Source organism: Pleurodeles waltl, chromosome 6, assembly GCF_031143425.1.
Source record: "Pleurodeles waltl isolate 20211129_DDA chromosome 6, aPleWal1.hap1.20221129, whole genome shotgun sequence".
NCBI lineage: Eukaryota > Metazoa > Chordata > Amphibia > Caudata > Salamandridae > Pleurodeles > Pleurodeles waltl.
In genome coordinates, this window is record NC_090445.1 from 1,433,893,141 (window position 1) to 1,433,916,921 (window position 23,781).

General features: G+C 44.6%; 1 protein-coding gene across 1 annotated transcript in view; it reads left to right on the forward strand.

The window, feature by feature from the left end:
• The first annotated feature begins 3,543 nt into the window (after window positions 1-3,543).
• The window catches only part of TMEM72 (transmembrane protein 72), a 202,175-nt gene continuing 181,937 nt past the window's right edge, over window positions 3,544-23,781 (forward strand). Inside the window, exon 1 of the mRNA XM_069240814.1 lies at window positions 3,544-3,661. The gene's annotated coding sequence lies outside the window, so the exon portion shown is untranslated. The remainder of the gene's footprint in view (window positions 3,662-23,781) is intronic.

The window sequence follows — 23,781 nt, forward strand, 5'->3', positions numbered from 1 at the left end:
CCAGCACCGCATCGACCTCTCCGTTGGGAGTTCGGCAGGCGGATGTTTCTATCCACCAAACTCATAATCAGCCCCTAAATGCAGAAGATTACTAATAGCGAGCATGAGCGGTAAGGAGTAATCACATAATTATGGTTAATTCAATGCCAAAGAGTAACGTGGAATTACCAAAATTACTCCAATTACTTTGGTGTAATTGAAATTCCGGACAGGCCTACTTTACAGACTTGTGGCGTACAGGTTGTTTGGTGTTGAGGGCCCGGTTCAAGACTGTTTTTTTCCTTATTGGTTCACTGTGGCTTCTCCTATTCGGGTCGTGCATCAAGGATTGTTGTGCATTATAGGTGTACTTGAAGAGGTAACCTTGTTTTCATCACTCAAACTGATTTTCTGTGGTTGATGTGAAACCTAAATCCCGTTGAAACTTTAACACTGTTTTGACAACAGGAAGTTCGGCCGGGGGCTGTGAGTGCTGCAGGATTACGGGGGAGCTAGTAGGGGGGGGTATTTACAACCAGCGGTCACAGCAGGCGCCTGGGGCACGTAGTTGGTGTGCCAACAGTGACTTTTGACTGTAAGAAGCCGAGGCTGAAAGCACAGCGAGTGCAACCGAGAGATGGCAATGCACGGGGAAAGAGCAGGGGCAGCCCACAGCCGCGTTGTGTTAAAGCGAGCTCCTTTCAACAAGGCGGATCTAATTAACAAAGAAACGCTTAAACCTGAAGTGACAGCGAAAGAGGGGCGGGTAGCTGCCCCTGAGGTGGGCGTCTGCTACGTGGTCGGTTTAAATGCCTGGAGCTGTGGGGGCGAGCCAAAAAAAATATCATGGGTCAGAATTGAATCTAAGAGCTCGTGCACATGAAACAAAGATCATGTAAAAATATGATAGTGTCATCGAAATTCAAAAAAGTGTCTGTCTTCAACCCCCAGATTCGTTTCACCTTAATAAATCAGATGATGATATCACAGCATTGGAGGGCATTAACTAAAAGTGGTAGGCCCTGATTTAATAAAAGTGGCGCTGCACACAGTGCAGCGCCACCTTTCTTGCACTGCACCCAGTGCAGCTCCACTTTTCTTGCGCCCTGTAGCACTCCCTAAGGCCACCGTTTCTAAAATATGGCGCATCATGGCGGTGGTTAGGGGAAGTACCATCAAAAAACTTTACATTAGTTCAGAGCTTAGCAGGATTAGCATCAAAATGTTGATGCTAATCCTGTAAAGCCCATTGAAAACAATGACATGCCTCCTTTTGACGCCTGCTCTGAGCAGGCGTTAAAAGTGTCAAAATAAATGACAAAAGTAATCCTTTACATTTACTTACGCCATTTTTTTGCCCCACCCCCCTAGTGGGAGAATGCCCCCTTCGCATACATTATGCCGGGCGCAGGCATAATGTAGTGCAAAGGGTTACAACGTGGCACAATGCATGCATTTCACCACCTTGTAAATTTGGCGCGGTGAACTTGGGCCACAATAGCGTTAACAAAAATGACGCTAATGTGATGCAAGGAGGCGATAGCGGCTCTTAAATAAGCCCCTTAGATTCTAAAAATGGAATTAAATATATTCTTGTCTCCACCTTGATGCCAGTAGCGAACGAAGAGGCATGTCAGTTTCCATAACCACCCTATATGTGGCCTAGATTATTATTATTACTATACAAGGAGCAACATTATAAGCTATTAAATCAAACACAAGATGATCTTGTGCACCGCACATCCTGAGCTCTCATACCAAGAAAAAGGAGGCTGGGGGAAGTAAAAGTTTTGGTTAGGATCGTTCAATTTGATCAATCAGCAAAGCATTGGTGGCCCTCAAAATTTTGAACAGACACATCACCGAGGCTGGCATTGCACAGTACCTAAAGTGAACGCCTTCAAAACTTCTTCAAAGTGGTTGCCACATGTGTGTTTGCTTTGAGCATACTTACTTTGTCTTGGGCTGGGCTGCTCCAAATAACCAAGCCCAACTAGGTAACGGATACTTCTCTATGTGTAGAAAACTGAAGACGCAGCACAACCAGCAGGTCCCTGAGTAACAACAGTAGAACTTTCAGGATGCTAATGTGGAATATCGCCTAACTGTGAATAGTGTCAGAACTCGCATACTCATCCACCCATATATTTATCTCTCAGAGAGTAAAGCAACTGTTCTAGAGGTCAGTAACCTACATTTCACTCATACCTTATTCGTCTATGTTCTGTGAGTGATGAAAGCTTGTACTATTCTGCCCTGCTGTATCTGTTTTGTGCCAAATGGAAGACTGCACTTACTACCTTGTGTCAGAGAGGGACGATTGCTTTGCTACAGCAATGCTGTACTTTCTCTCCAATGAACCAGAGGTTGCACTGCTGTTGCTGATCTTTACCTATCTTGTGATGAGGAAAGCTTATGGCGCTGCTGCCCAAACTGTACCTACCCTGGTGTTCTAGTCTCTCAAAGAAGGGATGTTTCCACTGCTGTTACCCAATCTCATGAAAAAACAATAGCTATAGTAAATGCACTTGATTAACATACACTACAAGCCAGGGATTGTTTGTAATATTTGATGGGAAACACATATAATCTAGGCTTGGGCGAACTTTAAATTACATGGTGTCATTTGTGTAATTTCAGGAATTTTGCATTATGCTTGTTATATGAAATCCACAAAATTATGCCTTTACATCACTTTACTAAATTAAATGCCGTTCGTGGTCAATGTTTATTGCTAATGTCACTATTCGCAGTAATACACAGGAACAATAGAACATGAGTAGCTGTTATTTGCCCTGCTTTTGTTTAAATGTGTTGTAGAGCCAAACATTTATGTAAGGACATATATTGTGCCAAAATATAGCTTGTAATGACGGATTTGTATTTTGCCTTATCACAGATAGTTTCATGTAAATACGCAAAGGAACATTATGTGAACTCTACACACCTCAAATTTAATCCTGAGGAAAGATGCCTGACCACTTGAAGGCAATATCTGGGTGCCGCAATATGTCAAAAGAAAAGAGAACCCAAGACTTTTGCTTGACCATCTTGATTTAAATCCTTTGTTAGAGAGACACCAGTAAAAACAGTGTAGCTCACTCACACAATTGTAATGTATGTCTGTCAGTTTAACAAATGGAGAAAATGAATGTCAACATAAAGGACAAACCTCACCCAAACTAGGAAACCCATAACTAGGAGACTGTACGACCAGAGACCAGTAGTGCTGTTGGATGCTTCCCCCGTGCTAGATGTGAACCTGTGCTTGTCCTAGGAACAGCACATTAGTGAAAGATGGATCGATTTTAGAAGCCACTTGTCCTCCTTTCACTTTGCAGGTGGCAACCAGCCTGCGTTTCAGGGGGCAGAGATCCCTCTACAGGTAGGTGCAGTGAGTCATGGCACCCACCTACAGAGGGATGTCTAGGAGGCATAGGAATCCTTACCAGTTTTCCCTGTAAGGTGCGCACAAGGGCGCACGCGCACCCTCCCTTCCCCCACTGCGCAGGCCTCTTTCCCAAGCGAACACTTTGCAGCCACATCACTTCCTCCTTAAGACGAGAGAGTAAAACTGTACGTCAGCGCTGAGCTTGAAAAACAAGCAGCGCGAAATCACAGTCACTCTTTGCGGCAGGACAAGGTGGCCAGCAGTTCTGGAAATCAGCGCGGCAGTTATAAGGTGAGTGCGTTAAAACAATACCCCGTAATGGGCTCTGCCTTTCACAATGTGTTTCTCTCCTGTGTGTGTCTTTTTTGGGGTTTAAGGCATTACTCGGGCAATTATTGGCCCAGTGGACTTGCGCCAACTTTGGCACTCACTTTTGGCCCGGGGAGTGGGGGTAGCTCACCCCTTGTTGTTGGGCGTGCTGTTGTGGCCCAGATCAGATTTTTCAGGTCTACGGTGGATCTGAAAAATCTGGTCTGGACCGCAACTGCACGCCCTTAAGGCTGTGATTCAAGTTATATAAAGTGCCCAGTCACTGTGAAGAGGACCGCAATGTGCAGCATTTTTTTACCTGTTTTGGGTCTTTGTCTGTCAGCTAATAAAGTGCGATGTATCTTACTCCTGGAGTCTGGCTTTAGAGCGACCACGTCATGGTTAAAAGTCCAAAGCACCTTGTTTTACTTCAATCCAGAGAAGAGCAGGCAAGCGCTATATTAAAATATGCATTAAAAAAATCGAGGTAAATGCATTGATGTGGCTGTGACATAACCATGTATAATACAGTTAACCATTTTTTCAGTAAGGGGACAGAAGGTGAGAGGTAACAGGAGACAGAGGGTTGGGAAGGGAGGAGGAGGGCCACAGGAGGGAGAGAAGTGACAAAACGCAGTGGAAGGTGGGGGTGAGTGGGGCAGGAGTGGGGTCCAAAGGTAGCCAGTGAAGATTGTTTAAGGTGGGTGCAGAGGGGAAGCTGCAGTGAGCTTACAGACCAGGCATGCTGCAGAGTTTTGGACTACCTGTAGTTTCCAAAGAATAGTTTCGTTAGCTGCCACCAGCAAGGTGTTGCTATAGTCAAGATGACTGACAATGAGGTCTTGAATCAAAGTTCTTCTAGAACCCCCCACCCCTGCTGGGACACTTTTTTAAGCAACCCATGGTGCAATAGCAGGTGCCACAGACGGACATTGCCGTCTATGGTACCTGCTTTAGCAGGTCAGAGGGATGGTAATTCAGAATAAAGGTTTGTGTTAGTGACTGAGAGACTTACAGATGACAAACCAGAGTTCCAGTTAAGGAGTTTGCATCATTTGGAAGTACTCCTCAGTTAATGTTATCTTTTATACAATAGCTACTCCACCTCTACTCTTCCATACATCTTCACACAGTAGGTCCATAGTAATTGATTTTTCTAGATCTAGCTTTGGTACTGACACTCAGCCAAGAAATATGATAACTACAGCAGGTCTATGTAAGCTTCTTCCAATAGGTTTCTATTTTCCTATCTATTTTAAAGCAAAGATCTTACGTTTTAGGTTATTGTTCTGAGTGTGCATGGCATGGCACACAAAATGGATCTTATCTCCTCTGCTTCTGGACTGAAGTTACATTATCCATTAATCACCACCTCTCTTTCATCTTAAGTTCACAGGGCGTAACTTTTCCAGGGATGCCTTCTTCTCTATAAATGCTTAGGAACATTGTTAGGCAAATACACAGAAGAGAATATCACGCTGTATAGTACACTACCTCAGCATGGATGCAGATCGGCTCGTCTTAGGGACACCACCAGCGCTCCCGCTGTGATCGTCCTTTGCGCAGCCATGCTGTAGACACTCCTAAATATGCTCCAATGGTATGCACAGGAGTGTAGGTGGTTCACAGGGGAGCACAAGAAACAGTGCTTCTCCTACAATGGTGGCACCCGCAGCTAAAGAGAGAGGGCTGCAGTGCAGGGGAGAAAGTAACTCTTAAAGGGATAAAGAAATGCGCATAAGTCTCCATTGTAAATTAATATTATATACATTTACACATGAATATTATATATATTACACATTTACATAATACACCTGTATTATGTTGTGTTCTTTACAAATAGGTTCTTTAGGAAATAGATCGAAATAATAAAAAATGTAGAATCCAAGCCTAGAGGTATTGTAACCTGTGCATTGAGTAGTTCACACCTCTAAAACTAGACCTCTGTGAATGTTCTTATTAGCTGCTTAAACATTTACACCCAGATGTACTATTTACATTGTCAATCAGCGCAAAGGGCAACAGTAATCAAAGTAATTGGAAAGGTTTGCAAAATAACATTGATGCAAGAACAATGGTAAAGCAGCTTGGTATCACGTGGCTCTAAACCCTTGATAATGCAGGCAAAGGGAACATAGTAAGATTGACACAAGAATCCTTAGTATTCTACGCAAAACCATTTACACTAACAAAGCACAAGATGTATTTTTGTGAAATCCTAACACCAAATTAAAGGAGGCTCAAAAAATGGGCAAAAGGAAAATCGTGCGATTTTCCTACATGTATGTGCCACTTAAAGTCGCATCTAAAGGAGCCGGCCTCCAATTTTGAGCCACAAAACCAGGGGCCTCGGAAAAATCAGGAACCAGATGCTGTAGAAAGCTTGAATATCTCAGCACCAGAACAAATAAAAATCATGGGGAAATGGCGAGCTGATTGCGCACCAGGACCAAATGGTTTACCGCAGGCACTATTCAAACAGCAAACAGAAAGAAGGGCCAAGCCCCGGGCCGCAATGTTTAACTGCGTGCTCATGACGGGAATTGTCCTGGAATCCTGGAGAGGCTTAATAATTCAACCGATCTACAAAGGAGGGAACGCTGCCTCGCCAAGTAATTACAGACTTATCGCTCTCCTAGATGTCGATCTCAAGTATTTTTCGTCGTGTGTGTTAAATCACCTAGAGACTTGGATTACAGATAACAACATTCTGCCGCTTAATCAAAGCGGTTTCATTAAACATCAAGGAACACTGACAAACCTTATGGCACTAGGACTTATTACCAACAGAGCAAAAGCAGCCAGGACTCCCACCTATCTGTGTTTTGTTGACTTTAAAGCTGCCTTTGATTGTGTCCCCCGTGGCAAACTGTGGGCCAAACTACAGCTCTGGGGGCTACCGGTTACCATCTTGAAGGCTATTGAAATAATTTACTCTGATACATGGGTGAAGGTAAAACTTGGGGAGGCTCATATGTATCCCGGGCGGTTAAAACAATAGCGGGTGTTAAACAAGGCTGTGTATTGGCCCCAACACTCTTCAATCTGTATATAGCGGATCTGTCTGCCAAGCTAAACGTTGAATCATCCCATTCCCCCTCTTTGGGTGGTCAGCAACTATCTAATATGCTATATGCAGATAACCTATTACTAATCAGTAACACCAGATTAGGCATGCAAAAACTACTAAACAAACTGGAAGAGTTTGCAAGGATAAATGAATTAGAAATCAATCATAACAAATCTAAATTGATTACGTTAAACCTCAGACCCTCCAGCCAGCATAAATGGTACCTGAATGGAAAGACCCTGGAAGAAGTAAGCTCCTATAGATATCTAGGAGTCGTGGTTGACGCCAGGTGCAACTACGCGCAACAAAAAGAAGTAATAAAAAATAAGGCACAAACACTCGCTTTCTCCTTTTGCAAGCTCTCAAACTCAATCAGCGGCCAAGTACTGAACCCATTCACTGCCATAATGAGAGCTAAATTATTGCCAACCCTCACTTATGGGGCTGAAATGATGAGGGGGATGGAGGAAGCTCTCCTGGAGAAGCTGCTGATAAAGACGTATAAGCGTGTCTTTCGGCTACTAAGGCATGCCTCTGCAGCCCAGGTCAGATTAGAATTCATGTTGGTTAAGCAGTCGCTGGCTCGTCCCGCGGCTTTCATCAAATGCTGTTACAGACTGAGACGCGCCCAAAAAGGGTCCTTAGCCAATCTAGTCTGGCAGGAAATTACCTTAGAAAGAGGGAAGAGCAACTATAGTAGGTACCTGGAAAAGGCCATAAACCAATTGAACCTAGGAGAGGTATGGGACCAGTCTCTCCCCACGCCGGCTTTTTACAAAGTAGTCAATAAATCAAGTAAGCTGTACAGCTGGCTTGAAGACAGGGAGGATCTGAACAAAAGGTTGCATGGCTGGCTGATCCTTAACTCATATAAAAATCTCAAAGAATCTCGCTTATGGCTGCCCCCTACTCGCGGAAAATTAAACAATGCCTTCTAAGGCTCAGGCTGGGTGAAGTACCAACACTAGACCTCTTGCCAAAATGGAAGAAGGGGCCACGAGCGGGCTTGCATGAGTGCCGCCTATGCCATCTGGCGGTAGAAAATCTGGTACATGTGGTCTGTCTTTGCCCAGCCCCGGCTGTGGAAAGAAAAAGTTTGCTGAAAAAAGAACTAAATGGCCTGGGGATTAGATCCTGTAAACAAGCACTAATTCAAGCTTTCAATCCACAAAACACCATACTGAATATTATGTAGGTTCAATTTTTGGAAATATTCTCATGCAAAGTAACATCTCCTGAAACAAGCCTGTGATAGGGAGGGCGCAAATATAGATAAAATCCATTCACCTTGAGCATCCACGTCAAAGATAGGAAGGTTTTTGGATGACATTGTGATACACAGCTTGACTGCTATGTAGTCTAGCACCAGTAACTGGACCCAAGTAAGAGCAGATCAATTTTTGTAGAATGTATTTAACTCATTCCAGTTCTATAATTTTATGTAATACATATGTTTTTAGTGCATTAATACTGTTCTGTTGAATCCTGTGTTGAAGGAATATTTTTTATGGTTTTAAGTAACTAATGAAATAAACATTCTCTCTCTCTCTCTACATGTAATATATAATACATTTTACATAGCCCATTGGCGGCAACCAACCCATACAAATTTGTAATGTAGGGTGTCCCTCGAGTAGACACTACTCACTCACCTTTGCGTTGAGGCACAGTGCATGATATCATGCCATAATTGTTTTTTTTGTGTGCAAATGTCGCCTATCACATTTCAGGTGGGTGCCTTTCCAGGTCGAGCACAGGAGCGCACAAGCGCTGCTTTTCCAACGTGGTGGTATCTATGTGGGCTTTTAATCATGCCCACAGCACGCCCATCGCTATCACTCGTTTATGGGCTAAAATCCTTTGTTATAATTGGTAAATGCTTTACGTTTGTCCCTCCTTTTGGCGGTTTTGTGACCCCCTTGGGGACTGACCCTGTTACATGGATAATTGCACGTTTGCCGATATGTTTGACTGTGAGAGCGAACTTCTTTTACCTTTTATGTTTCTACTTCGCGATCACAGCGGACATGCCGCTTTAAATCAGCCCACTTATGTCAGCTGTTTTACTTTTCATTTTGCAGGGGCAACAGGAGGCGCATTGAAACATATGGGGCTGACAACAGGCTAATTGCACTGGAGGGGGCTCTGCACATTTGCAAGGCAGATGACAGAGGAAGTTACCACCTCAATTGCCTGCTAGCCTTTTCTGCACCCTCTTTTCACTGCTTCAGCAGCAGTGCAGAACCAGTAAAGACAAGATCAGTTTTATTTCTAAAAAAACTCCAATTTGTGAAGTCACTTTTGTAATAATTGTGAGATTTTTTACAAAAGTGCCCATTTCACAATATTTGGGTCATATTAGGAGGTGGTTTTGTGAGAGACATGCACCCACCCACAAAAGAGAAAGCCAATTCCTATTCAGAAACTGCGCTTCTAAAATTACTGTAGCCTAAAAGGTCACAATAATTGGTAAATGTAGCCAAGCTGAGAGCTGGGTAAATCAACCGCCCCATTTGGCCAACCACTGTCACTGCAATACCTTCCTTACAAAATAATGGAGACAGGCACTTAAAATAAAACCCTGCAGGACATAATGTTAAATTAGCATGAACTATTTAAACTTTGTAACAATATAAATAATTTTAATTTCATGTTTTAAAAAAATCTAAAAATAAGAAATGTCTTCTTTTTTTAAAATATTGTAATAACATGTTTCATTTTTCAAATTAATCAAATTAAATTCATTCTATGCATCATGTTCAATAAATACTAATGCCTAATAAAAAGATACTTTTTACTTTAGGTGGGAATTTCAGTTATTTAAACATCAGAATAATAATTTTAACTATAGGATGGTCAAAAAATGTAATATTACGTTTAGTGTTGCATCATTTTCTAATTTTTTCAGCATTTAACATAAATATATAATACCAATTTGCTTTAGTACCTAAGCAAAGATGTTGTTATAAATTTTTGTAAAGTTTTTAAACTTTTTTACTTTTCCCAATTCCTCACCCTACGGAGGACTCCGTACTGGGGTGGAGCTCTACCTACTGTAAAGTATAGCAAAAAATTGAGTGACATTTTAATTCAGTTTGACACATGGCTCTTCCATAATCTCAAAGCACAAACGAGGGGTTCTAATTTTTAGGGTTATAAACTTTCCACCATTTGGAAAATCCGGAAACTGCTCTACATGTAGGTATATCTGAAAGCTCTGGAGGGCCGGTGCTGTTCGGGTCTCATGTCAGCTAGAACTTCTTCCGTAGCCCTACTGTCCTTTTAATTCAGCCAGTTACTCATGAAAGCTCAGAATTTTCCTCCAGATGCTACTTGATGGTGGATTATGAGCTTTAATTAGGGCTTGTTGGTAATGGAAAACCTACTGATTTTATGGAGGAGTTCTAATTATGTATCAAATTCCTGCACCAAACTGTTCCTATTATGAATGAATATATGAATGAATAAGGGATATATATATATATATATATATATATATATATATATATATATTTATATACATATATACATACATATATACATATACATACTGTAAACTGTGAACACATTAGGTATTTTGCTAGTAGGCAGGAGTGAGTGTCAAAAGATCTGAGCTCTACAGGAAAAGGCACGTAATAAATGGACAGGTTTTAAGCTGTTTACGAATGATGAGAAAATTAGGTTGATACTGTAGTGTGAGGAGCAGAAAGATCTAGACATTAGGAGAAGTAGAGCCGAAGACATGGCTAACAGATTTTGTTTATGTTTGCCACCTGGACATACTTTTACTTGCCATGACCAGTAGTTTATGTCTCAAATGTTACAAAAATTTGGAAAATCGCCTATGGCCATCTCCCCCTTCTCATTATTTACTTGATCAGTAAATATAAGAAAGCACTTTAGAATGTGCTCTGTAGCTGCCCTAATAATCTCTGACTGATAGTAAAAGTAAACACAGGAAGGCATAATATATGTAAATGGGGCATTCCCCGGTTGGGGGGGGGCTGAAAAAATGGCACAAAAATGCTTATAAAATCCGATTAGTCATGGCGAGTGGATGAGCAGATAACTTGAGGCTTGTAAAGGCAGCACCATTGAAGGTCTAAAGCATGACATAGATTTCTAAACGGATGATAATATGGAACAGGAGTTCAGCTAAACGGAAACCCCAGGTAACTATTCAATTGCTCTGGAACTGTCATGCATAATGTTTTTGTAACTCCCATAACCTATGCTAAATATCTACTTCCCAATTACAGGTCTACATCTGGATTTGAACGGGCAGGCGTGAGTATCAGGGAAGCCCAGGTAATTCTGTAGGCATTCCAGGAGGGATTAAGGGTCTCTAAATAATTCACATTCATGATCCACACCTTTGCTTCTATCACAGGTTTGTTGGGCTGAGCATGTAATCGATTTGAATAGACCGACATGCGTAGAAGCATAAGGACCAGGTAATTATTTGGCCGGTGACCCAGAGTTCAGCTAAACGGAAACCCCAGGTAACTATTCAATTGCTCTGGAATTGTCATGCATAATGTTTTTGTAACTCCCATAACTTATACTAAATATCTTCTTCCCAATTACATAAGGTCTACATTTGGATTTCAACGGGCAGGCGTGAGTACCAAGGAAGCCCAGGTAATTCTGTAGACATTCCAGGAGGGATTAAGGGTCTCTAAATAATTCACATTCATGATCCACTCCTTTTCTTCTATTACAGGTTTGTTGAACTGAGCACGTAATCGATTTGAATGGACCGACATGCGTAGAAGCATAAGTACCAGGTAATTATTTGGCTGGTACCCCATCTGGGTCACCGGCACATTATAATATGACACACACTCTGTAACCAACTATTAACCATCTTTTCTTTTGTTGCAGGCATCTCAGACAGTACTGTTCATAGATGAGGACGGGCAGACTGGAGCAGCAGCAGAAAGAGAAGGTTATTATTTGCTAGTTTTTCCTTATGGTGCACCTGAGACATTGAAACAATCAGGTGCTTTAATCATGTTTTCTTCTTTTACAGGCACCTTAGACCCTGTTACACAGAAATGTGAACAGGCATACGCGATTAGAACCAGAAAGAAAAGGTACTAATTTAGCAGATTTTCGTTGTGGTGCACCTAATACAGTGGAATATGACAACCTACTTTAATCACCTTTTCTTCTGTTGCAGGCATCTCCGACAGCACTTCTCATAGAGTACAAAAGGCACATGTGAGTAGAAGCAGAAAGACAAGGTAGTTAGTTCGGTTGATTTTCCTTGTGATGCACCTAGTACATTGTAATATAACAACATTTGTCAACCCTTTTTGTTTTCTGTTACATCTACAGGCAGGTGTGAGAACAAATAGAAAGGCCCAGGCAATTACTTGCTACATTTACCACGAGATAGCTCAGACTTGTCTGGTAGATTGCATTCAATAGCATAAGAGCCAACTTTAAATAATGTTTCTCACTTTAAATAATGTTCTTCTTTTTTTATTTTAGTTTTTTGCAGGCTTTGCAGCATAGTAGGCTCAGACTGATTGCCAACAAAATGTTCAAGCGCAAAGCTGTGACTTCTGCAGAGAGCAGCGCTTCGCCACAAAGGAAGAAATGCTGTCTTGTGTTCAAAGAAGAATGGCTGAAAGAAATTGTGGAGGCTGAGACACAGAAGTCACAGAGCAAGGTTCGCATACAACTGGGAGAGATATTTCTATACAATCCAGAAGTAGGCCTGATGTGCGAAGTATGTGCTGAAGCAAAGATTGCAAGGGACTTTTCTACTGGGAAGAAATGGAGTGATGGCTGGAAGCTGGACTACTTGAAATGCCATCTATTTAGCAAAGTTCATGAATCTGCTTTGATGGCCCTAAGAAATAAAAGTGCTGCTGCCAGGCTGGGTTTTGGAGTGCGCACCATGCTGACGGAAACTGCCAGTGACTGAGCAAACAGACTAGAAGTGGTTGAACAGCAAAGATCTTTGCTAAGACAGGAGTCATGTCAATGGGGATTGTGCGTCAAAACAAATGGCGCAAGTCTGGTTTGAGGCCTGATTTTTGCCTCAGACCTTACTTGCACCATTTTTGGACGCTCAACCCCCATTTTCCCCTACGCTGGCACTGCCTGGTGTGCGTCATTTTTTTTTACTCACACCAGTCTGCAGCACCGGCTAACGTCATTCCTTAAATAAGGTGCCCGCATGGCGCGTTGGAATGGCGTTAGCCGGCGGTAAAATTTTTGACGCACAACTGCGTTGGCGCAGTTGTGCATCAAAAAGTATAAATATGGCCCCTAGTGTAATGAGCTCTTTCTATCAGAGAGGAGTTGTATGTCTGTTGTAAAAATATTTTTGCCTACTGTGCACCAAATATTGTATATGGGGGTGTATTTTCTCAAACTGGCATGCATGATTTGCTGACACGCAGGGATAGTGCTCCTGGGTACTTTCACAAAATATTTGGGATATTGTATTAGTTCCCTTCCAGAACTACTTGTAAAATGTATGACTTTAGAAAATATGTTTTATAGAATTTAGGCAAATTCATGCCATCATTTCCATGGGAGAGACCCTCAGTGCCCTCTTTAAAAGAACCTACTTTTCTTGTTCACTGCAGGATGGTTAGTAGATATTGTTTCCCCAAGACTGCTTTTGGTTCCTTCTTCAAAGATGTTCCGTAAACGAAGACTCTGACTTAGCTCTACAAGGTTTGTTTTCACACGCATGGGTGACACAAGTGAGCTTAGTTAAACACCCCAATGATAAATGTGAAAGATGGGTTATTGTAGCCCCCCAGAACCCCACCCAATACATAGTTGAAGTGACGTCAATGCTTTTGGGCTACTAACACTCCTTAAACCGGGGTTCAGGGACACTGTGGTAATATTAAAAAACAATTTCCTTCCCTATAATATTACACACATAAGCTGCTCTAAGAAAAAAACACTTCAACTAAAAAGCATTTTTTCCAACAGTCTCATCCTGTTGCTCAGTACATCTAAAATAACCACGCAGAATATAATTTAAACATCACAAATGCTTGTTGTGGATGAGAATAAAATGAAAATTTCTACCATAGTTAAAATGCATCTAACGACCTAACACCCTAACACCTAACATCTATGTGCTACACTAGGAGAGCATGGAGTGACATAACTTGCATCCAGAGTTTTTAGGGAGAATCAACACACTGCATACCTGTTTACAGCAGATCACTGTAATTATCAGAAGTCACGGAGGCACTGTTATCTACGAAAGGAAAACATGTGCTGCACCAACACCTCTCCTTCTGGACTTGCCTCTGTATCAGCATATAGCACGATCCTGCAGCACCTCTGGCTGTATCTTCCACAATAATCTTGAGCAAAGGACCACTCTTGACAAGTGATCAAGTGGCAACCCTTTTATATTGTATCTAGTTTAGTGTCTAACATAAACTATGTGTATATAAATAGTCTTAGACACATTCTTTCAAAGAAATATGATAAAATGCACCAGTTCAGACAACACTGTTTTGATTATTGTTCATGTTTGACCTCGGGATAGAAATAGCAAGGAACTTGTGCCAGAGTGATGTTGCATCAGATGTTCTGAGTGACTTGACACTTTCACAGGTTCTTGGAAAGATAAGGACAGGTAACATTTGTGTGAAAAGCCAACTTAAAAAATTCTGCAAAAAAAGGGTAAATGGAGTTTTGACTTTCTCAAGATAGTGTCGGGCTTTATGAACTTTACATGAAAGACACTTTAGGTCTTAGTAGCATCAATTCTATTGTGGGACAAAATTACCTCCCACCCCTGCACACAAAAACATATCTATTTTTATATTGCCACACTTCTGTTATTTCTCAGCACTGTAAATAACAGATTTTACACACAACATTAGTATTCTTCTCCTGCATAAAGCATCTCAGCCTGTCCGTTGTTGGGGTGCCTGAAAAAACACTCTCAATTTGTTAATCCTTTTGTGCTGCACTGGATCTGGGAAAATGAAAATTAAATTAAATTGAAAGATAGTATTGCCTAATCCTACCTACACATTGCGCTAAGAACTAAGATATATTCGTACCAATGGATCTCACTTTCAGCCCACAAATCAATGTGGTTATCTAGGACTTCCAACTTCAGATATCACTTTCTCAGAAAATCTTCCCGTTTGTCTGGAATGATCATTACTAAGACAGGAGTCATGTAAATGGCATCTGGGCGTCGTTTAAAATGGCGCAAATCGGGTTAAGACGATTTTTTAGCGTCAACCTGACTTGCGCCATTTTTAAGACGCCCTAACGCCATTTTTCCCTACGCCGGCGCTGCCTGGTGTACGTGGTTTTTTTCCACGCACACCAGGCAGCGCCGGTCTGCTTGCGCCGGCTAACGCCATTCAATAAATACGGCGCCCGCATGGTGCTTCAGAATGGCGTTAGCCGGCGCAAAATTTTTGGGCGCTAAACTGCGTTAGCGCAGTTTAGCGTCAAAAAGTATAAATACGGGCCCCCCTACATGCCACTATGCCCAATGACCATGCCCAGGGGACAGAAGTCATTGGGCAAGGGGGCATGACTCCTGTCTTTGCTAAGACAGGAGTCATTTCTATGGGGGTTGGGAGTGAAAAAAAATGGCGCAAATCGGGTTGAGGCGAAAAAATTGCCTCAACCTGACTTGCCCCATTTCTTGACGCCCAAGCCCCATATCCCCCTACGCCGGCGCTGCCTGGTGTACGTCGTTTTTTTCCACGCACACCAGGCAGCGCCGGCGGCTAACGCCGGCTAACGTCATTGATTAAATACGGCGCCCACATGGCGCTTCAGAATGGCGTTAGCCGGCGCTAATTTTTTGGACGCAAAACTGCGTTAGCGCAGTTTTGCGTCAAAAAGTATAAATATGGCCCTCAGTTTTTTACCACGTTGCTCGCGCCTGAGCTTTGTGCCTTTATTCTCGCGCCCAAAACGTCCCCTCGGCTAAACCATTCCAACGCCAGTACAGAGGGGTGTATCGCGATGGAATACGTGTAGCCTTTCTGAAACACCCCTCGCTACTGACGGCCGACATGGTATGGACATAATATTCCTCCAAAACTTTAAACAAAACCCAAACAATAACCATCATCGAATGAGATGTGATGGCACAATCCATCACAGAACGTAATATACAGCTGCTGTCACACTAACTGTTCTGCTCCTGGAGAAAACAAAACACACACAGGAAAACATTATGCTCAAAGTCTCTACTTGCAGATATAATCCTGTAGCCTGACCGGTGCAGCTGGTCTTGGATGTAGATCATATCTAGCTCCTCCTTCTCTCTCTCGAATGCCAGTCAGCCCACCAGGATCAGACAAGCTGGATGATGTACCATGGTCCCCTGCAGCCCTTTTGATTGACGACAGCGTTTCTGACGACACTGACCCCTCTTGAGAGGACCACCTTGGTTCCAGCCTTGCACTTTCAGCAGGGATCACTATCTGTTCGGAGTCCTCCTCCTCTGGGGGTGATGACCTGGTCTCTGTGGCTGGACTTGCTGGCTCTGGGGGTATGTTGTAATGTTTGAAAAAATTAATATTCCTAGTCACACTCTCCATGCCTCGTCGAGCTGTCACCATCGTGCCTGTCACCTTGATCACTGTCCATGGCACTGATTCAAACGGTAGACTGAATTTACCGCCTGAGCACCTATTCTTCACCAGCACTGCATCTCCCACTCGTAAGTCCCTCATGCGGGGTCGTCTCCTGTGAGACACTCTCTCACTCTGTGCTTGGCGATAGCGTAGCCGAACTGCCATTCGATCATAGACACAGGAGGCTTCAGTTGCCTGTGGTAGTGTGTCCCTTACTCAGCGAAACATGCACATTTCACTGGGAGCCACTCCTGTCATGACATGGGGAGTTACCCGATACTCTCTTAGGAATTCAAACAGGGCATGTTCCAGATTTCGCCTTTGAGACACCGCAATGCGCAGCACCTTGTTTAGTGTCCTCATGAAGCGTTCAACTTCCCCATTGGCTTGAGGCCACCAGGGCATGATCATCTGGTGGTGAATGGCACGAGATGCCAGGTACGAGGCAAACTCGTTGCTGGAAAATGGAGGGCCTTTATCACTTCTCAGTTCTTGAATTATTCCATGGGTTGCCATTATCTTCTCCAGGCAAGGCACCACCTTTTCAGTGGTAGTATAATCCAACACCTCCACCTCCGGATATTTTGATAAGTCTTTAATAACCACCAACATGTGGCACCTGTCTGGGAGACTACTGTGATCGGCACTGGCTCGATACCATGGAGTCTATGGAATTGGTTCCATTATAATGGGAGCCAGTGACTCAGCTGGACTGAGAGTTTGGCATATGTGGCAGTGTTGGGTGGTCTGCTCTACTCGCGCATCCAGGCCTGGGAACCATACCTTGCTTCGCAGTCTTGCCTTGGTTTTCACTATTCCTTGATGTACCGCATAGGCAAGATCAATGGTTCTCTGCTGTAACGCCGCTGGAATCACTAAACGATGGCCTCGTAACAGACATTCCTCTGAGGATACAGCCAGTTCATGGCGTACACTGTGAAGGGAGGACAAAGTGAGGCTTGCTTCTGCTGTTCTCCATGCTATTTCCTGTTTCAGCCGATGCCACTTGCCATCCCAAACACATGATATTACCAGCTGTAGGACCTCATCTCCCCTGGTGACTGCTTGAATTTCTTGTACCGACATGGGAAGAGGCCAGGATCGCTCCACCACCAACCTCACATACTCTTCTGCCTCTTCGGACTCCTCTTCCTCTTTAGTGATAGGTGGTCTTGTGTGCCTTGACAGGTAGTCAGACGGATTCTGTGCACCAGGTCGACATACCACAGAAAATTGATAGCCCTGAAGTTGCAAGATCCATTTCTCGATCCTGGGTGGTGGTTGAGATTCAGATTTGTTAAATAGTGGTATGAGCGGCTTGTGGTCCGTGTGCACCACGAACGGGTGGCCATATATGTATAGGTGGAAATGCCGACAACTCCAGTGCACTGCCAACGCTTCTTTTTCAATGTGGGAGCACCTCAGTTCCGTTGCTGTCAACGCTCGGCTGGCATACGCCACTAGCACCCACTCTCCGTCTCCACCTTTCTGAGACAGCACAGCTCCCAAACCTACTGGGCTGGCATCTACCAATATTTCCATGTCTTTTGAGGGATCAAAATACCACAGAGTTGTGTCAGCTGACAGGGCCTGTTTGGTTGCAAAGAACGCCTGCTCATGAGTTGAAGTCCACTCCCACAGATTGTGAGCCTTTGTGAGTTCCCTGAGCGGAGCCGTGAGTGACGTCAAATTGTTGATAAATCTCCCGCAATATGTGACCATGCCCAAAAAGCTGCGTACGCCCGTCACTGAGGTAGGTGGGGGTGCTGATTGAATGTCTGCTACTTTCTCTGGGTCCAGATGAACCCCTCTCTGTGAAAAAAGATATCCAAAGAATGCAATCTCTTGCTTCAAAAACTCACATTTCTTGTGATGAAGTGTTAATCCGTTCTGGTGAAGCCTGTGAAACGTGGCGCGAAGTCTCTTGAGATGCTCTTCGATGGTGGGAGCGTGCACCAGAATGTCATTGTTTACATTGATGACTCCTTCCAGACCAGCCAGCACCCCTCTGATCGTGTCTTGAAACACTTCTGCAGCACTGGCAACGCCGAAACTTAAACGTTTGTACCTTCTTAGCCCGACATGGGTGGAAAAAGTGGTGATTGCTCTTGATTCTGGCGCTAGCATAAGTTGATGGTATCCAGCTTGGAGATCCATTTTTGTGAACCACCTTGACCTGCTGACTTCCGCCACAATGTCGTCCACAGAGGTGGTGAGATGACGTTCCCTCCGTATGGCCATGTTTGGCAGTCTCATGTCCACACAAATGCGCACTTCACCGGGCTGTTTTGGTTTGCTAGTAACCACAATTGGCGATACCCACGGTGTCCGGCCTTCCACCTTTTCAATGATGTCAGGCTCTTCCAACTTGGCTAGTTCGAGTTCTACTTTAGGTCGAAGATGGAATGCAATGCATTTGTGTTTCAGTGCCACGGGCTCGATGGACTTGTCAATATGCAGTTTTATTTGTCATTCCTTCAGGCAACCGATTCCTTTAAACATCTCAGAGTATTCTTCCTTCAGACTCTCCAGGGGTTCCACGCAAATACTCGTACCGTGGTGGGGCAAAGTTGAGGACACTTTGGAATTTGACTGAACACCGATTGTGCTAGAATGTTTATTGATTCTCACCTGTCATGGAGAGCTATCACGTGATGACCGCCACCATCACTCGACATCTCGGTATCCGGCGCCGTGGTATATTTCCTGGGTGAGTGGCATGTATGACATATACTGTTCCTTCTGGCTCGTCATCGTTGTCCATGTCTTGAGAGTCCTCCTGTTGTTGGACCCTTGTGTGTCATCTTGAGTCCCGCTGATTTTGTCTTTGAAGTGGAGCGGTAGACCTTTGCAAAATGGTTTAAACTGTGGCAGTTGGTACATTGTTTTCCAGCTGCTGGGCACATCCCTTGGTGTGGGTATCCTCCTCCACACATGTAGCAGGTGCGACTTCCGCTTGCTCCTTTGCTTTTATCCTTCCGTTTCACTGTTGTCTCCGCCACCACTACATTGACCAGTTCCACCTTGAGAGCTGACTCCATGTGTGCCTTCTGGACCTGAGACAGCTCCTTGGATCTCCCCATTGTTAACATGTCTGCCATTGCAATGCCTGGGACTTGCAAAATGTGTTCACGTAGCTTCGTGGAATGACATCCTTGAATGAATTGCGCACGTATTTCATCCCCTGGGTCAGGTAACGTGCTTGTGCTCGCTGGTTTTCTTAGCCTGCCGTAGAATGCATTGACAGATTCCTCAGGGAGCTGTCTCGCTTGCCTTTAGGAGGAAACGTTCATAATCAGGATTCACTAGGGGTTCAAAGTAGGCTGTGATTGCTCGTTTTAGTGTTTGGTATGAAAACGGCGGGCCTTCCTCAATCACAGACTTGCTGATTTTATGGATCTCGGGACCCCCCAGATGTAGAAGCATTGGCCCTTTCCTGTCTTGCTCTGTGGCCATTGCAGCAAAATAATTTTCAAGTCGTTCTACCCATAGTTTCCATTTCGCTGCGTGCGCTGATGGGGGCCCATCCACCAAGAATGGTTTAGGAGCTGAAAAGGTGGCCATACTAGCAAATGATGATCCGGAGTACCACAAAATGACAACCAGGGATATGTCAAAGCACGGAGCTGCCGCCTCCTGTGTTCACTCTGGGCCCGTATGTAAGAGCCCATCACTTCTGTGCAGTAGGACAATGCAAAGCACGTTATTGGTGGGTTGCACAATGACCCCGATGCGTGACACTGTTCAGTAAGTGGGGGTAGCAAAGGGTGAAAAATGGCAAACACAGGTGGTGATACTAGTGAGAGTACATGAGCACACACCCTTAATGAGTGTGTGTAGAGCCTCTGCCGTCCGATATGGCCGTCCTTTGCCCTTTTTTGCTCATTAATGAGCAAGTACACGTGTTTTCCGCAATGGTTTCACTCACCCCAAATCTACCACCTGACTTCCACTGGCAGGTGGGGCCGTGGCTAAATTCCGCGGCAACAAGCGTGTGGCATGCGAGGCCGCACGTCGTCGTTCACCACCTGCACTCTGCACGCCAGATGAGACGCCGGCTCCAGGCAAACGCGCTCCGCCTCGCGGACACAGCAGCGGTAGAAGTCGGGCAGAGACGCGCCCTCTGCAGCACCGATGCGAGGGTCTGACTTCGGTCCTCGTCGCCAAACCTCGTCGCCAGTTTGTTGGATCCCAGGATGGGGATCCACAGGGTAGCTGGGCCCTCAGGCTGAAGGTAATTTGCGTGTGGGACAATAACAACACATGTGTATTCAGTTTGTTACCACGTCGCTCTGCCCTTTGGCGCCCGAGCTCCGTGCTGTTATTCTCAGGCCCAAAACGTCCCCTCAGCTAAACCATTCCACTGCCAGTACAGAGGGGTGTATCGCGATGGAATGCGCGTAGCCTTTCTGAAACACCCCTCGCTACTGACGGCCGACATGGTATGGACATAACAACAGTGACACACGTGACCAGGACTCCCTTGCAGCTATGTAGCTGTACATGTATACCTATGTGAAATGTGTGCATTTCTGTAAGAGTGCCTGTGTACACTGGTGCCTGGTAAAAGTAGGTCATGTCAAATACGGCATCAAACCTCAAACAGCTTCTTGTTCCGCTACACAGATCTCTCAAGTATACTAGAAAATGAGGTTGACAATGCCTTTCTTTGATTTACAAAATATCCGGTCTGATAGCTTTACTTTCCATTCTGGTACTTATAGTCCTGCTTTTATAATGGAAAAAGTACTGCAAGCCCCAAAATGCTGCATATGCCTGACATCGGACAACTTGCGACCTCTATGGCATCACCCTCTGCCCACCTTCTGTGCTATGGTATGTGGAATCTAGTGCACATCGCCATGTATCCCAGTGCACATCCCTTGCATACCCATATCGTGTGTTAATCAGTGATCTCCTAAAAGACAAACTCTGTGCCCAAGGAATGCACAGAACCACCCTACTGCAGGCACCTCTTGCACAACACGTGGTTCTCCTCTGGTTTAGATACCATAGGATCTTGCGTGGCACATCATCCAGGTCTTCCAGCATGGGTATCAGCAAGTGCTACCTTCATTCACAGTCCACAGTGCTCCTCTGAAGTTCATCACTAGTGTTCCTATGGCACAAAGCACCCTGTTCGCTCAATGCGCACTTCCCTCTGTGCTATGCCACTTAGGCCCATATTTATACTTTTTGACGCACAACTGCGCCAACGCAGTTGTGCGTCAAAAATTTTACCGCTGGCTAACGTCATTCCAAAGCACCATGCGGGCGCCTTATTTATTGAATGACGTTAGCCGGCGCTGTGGACTGGTGTGCGTAAAAAAAAATGACTCACACCAGGCAGCGCCGGCGTAGGGGAAAATGGGCGTCAAAAAATGGGGCAAGTCAGGTCTGAGGCAAAATTTTGGCCTCAACCCGATTTGCGCCATTTTTTTTGACGCCCAACCCCCATTGAAATTACTCCTGTCTTAGCAAAGACAGGAGTCATGCCCCCTTGCCCAATGGCCATGCCCAGGGGACTAATGTCCCCTGGGCATGGTCATTGGGCTTAGTGGCATGTAGGGGGGCACAAATCAGGCCCCCCTATGCCACAAAAAAAAACTGGAAAAAAAACTTGCCTGAACTTACCTTAACTTCCCTGGGATGGGTCCCTCCATCCTTGGGTGTCCTCCTGGGGTGGGCAAGGGTGGCAGGGGGTGTCCCTGGGGGCATGGGAGGGCACCTCTGGGCTCCTTCTGAGCCCACAGGTCCCTTAACGCCTGCCCTGACCCAGGCGTTAAAAAACGGCACCCATCAGGCTGTGCGTTGTTTTTTAAGGCCTGCCCCCTCCTGTGTGTCAAAATGACGTCACAGTATAAATAAGGCGCACAGGCCTTAAAGTCATTTTTTGGAAGGGAACGCCTACCTTGCATATAATTAACACAAGGCTGGTTCCCCCTTCCAAAAAATGGCGCACATGGTGGAACTTTGACGCCCGCTGCGTCGGACGTCAAAGTATAAATATGGGGCAGGGTTTGCGCCGAATGTGCGTCAAAAATTTTGACGCACATTCGGCGCAAACAGAGTATAAATATGCCCCTTAGTGCTCCCTCTGATGCATATCCCCTTCTGACAGGCGCACATCATCCTGTCTCTGCCGATGGATAGTAATCTGTGCTGCTAGCTGAACTAGATTACATATGAGTTTTGGTCTTGCACCTTCGTGCTGCATGTTCTTTAGTTAGCATGCATAAGTGCATACCCGTTGAAAATTTCCTTGTGTTGGGCTATGTGCATGTGTGTATGATTTATGCCACTATGTTGTGAGCTTCTATGTGTATTTGCTATACAAAAAGTCTGTCCTATTGCCTTTCTCAGCACTTTATTTGTGAGGCAGACAGATTAACTGCACATTTTGCTGGACTAGGCTCATTATTTTGTTTCACACCACGGAATGACACCCAAGTTCGAGGGGATCATACATGCCAACAGACCCGATTCAGGCGGGAGTCTCCTGATTTTAAAATCCAAAAAAGTTTTATTTTTGGTCTTCCACCTATATTGCACGATCAGTTTCATTGTTAGTCAATGGGGAAAATAAACGCGCTCGAATTGTTTCACGACCTCCTTCTTTCCTGTTTTGAAATGTTGGCAGGTATGCTGGATGCTTCTGAAGAATAAGGTCTCTAAAATCGAACCCTTCTAACTCCGCTCAGATAAAATATATATTGAATTTGGTAGCTAATCCACTCACGTCTGGTCGTTTTCCAACTCTGGGAGGATTGTGTTGTTGCTAGGAAAGGAAAGCCGATTAAGGCACTAAAGAATCCCGGAGGTGCTGCTGTCGTACTGGAAGCAGCCAATGGCGAGGGACGTCCAAGGCCTCATACTGACTTCTCTACTAATTCAAGATGCTCAAAAGATTTGTATCTGGGTCCATGTTCTCTAGATCCGCGCGCCCTCACATAAAAGGAATGTTCCCCTTTTATTTACCCAAAACTGAGTGGATATTTTTAGTGGGTGCTCCCTAAGCCCCCTTTAGCAAGGCAGCAGTATTTTTGGAATTAACTAAGCATTGCATGGACACAAAGTGCAACATGTGGCAGGTTTGAGCAAGCCCCTCCCCCCCCCATCCCTCTTGGCATGTGCTGGTGAGGCTGGCTTGTTGCTCAGAGACAGCCTTCCCTCAGGCCACAAACTAGTGACTGGCACACAGTGAGCCTGCTGGGTTTAAGCGAAAGCAATCCCTCTGATCTTAATTTCCCGAAGGCTACAGCCTGTGTCCTACAAGGCATGCGCACATGCCAGTGGGGCACCTGTTATTCTTTTAGGCCTTCACACTTGGACATGATGAGAGCGTTTGTACTGATCATTGCTGGAGGAAGGAGGGCAAACATACAAACTCCAGCCTAGGCATGTCTTCAGTTTTGGTGTGTCCTGGGTCA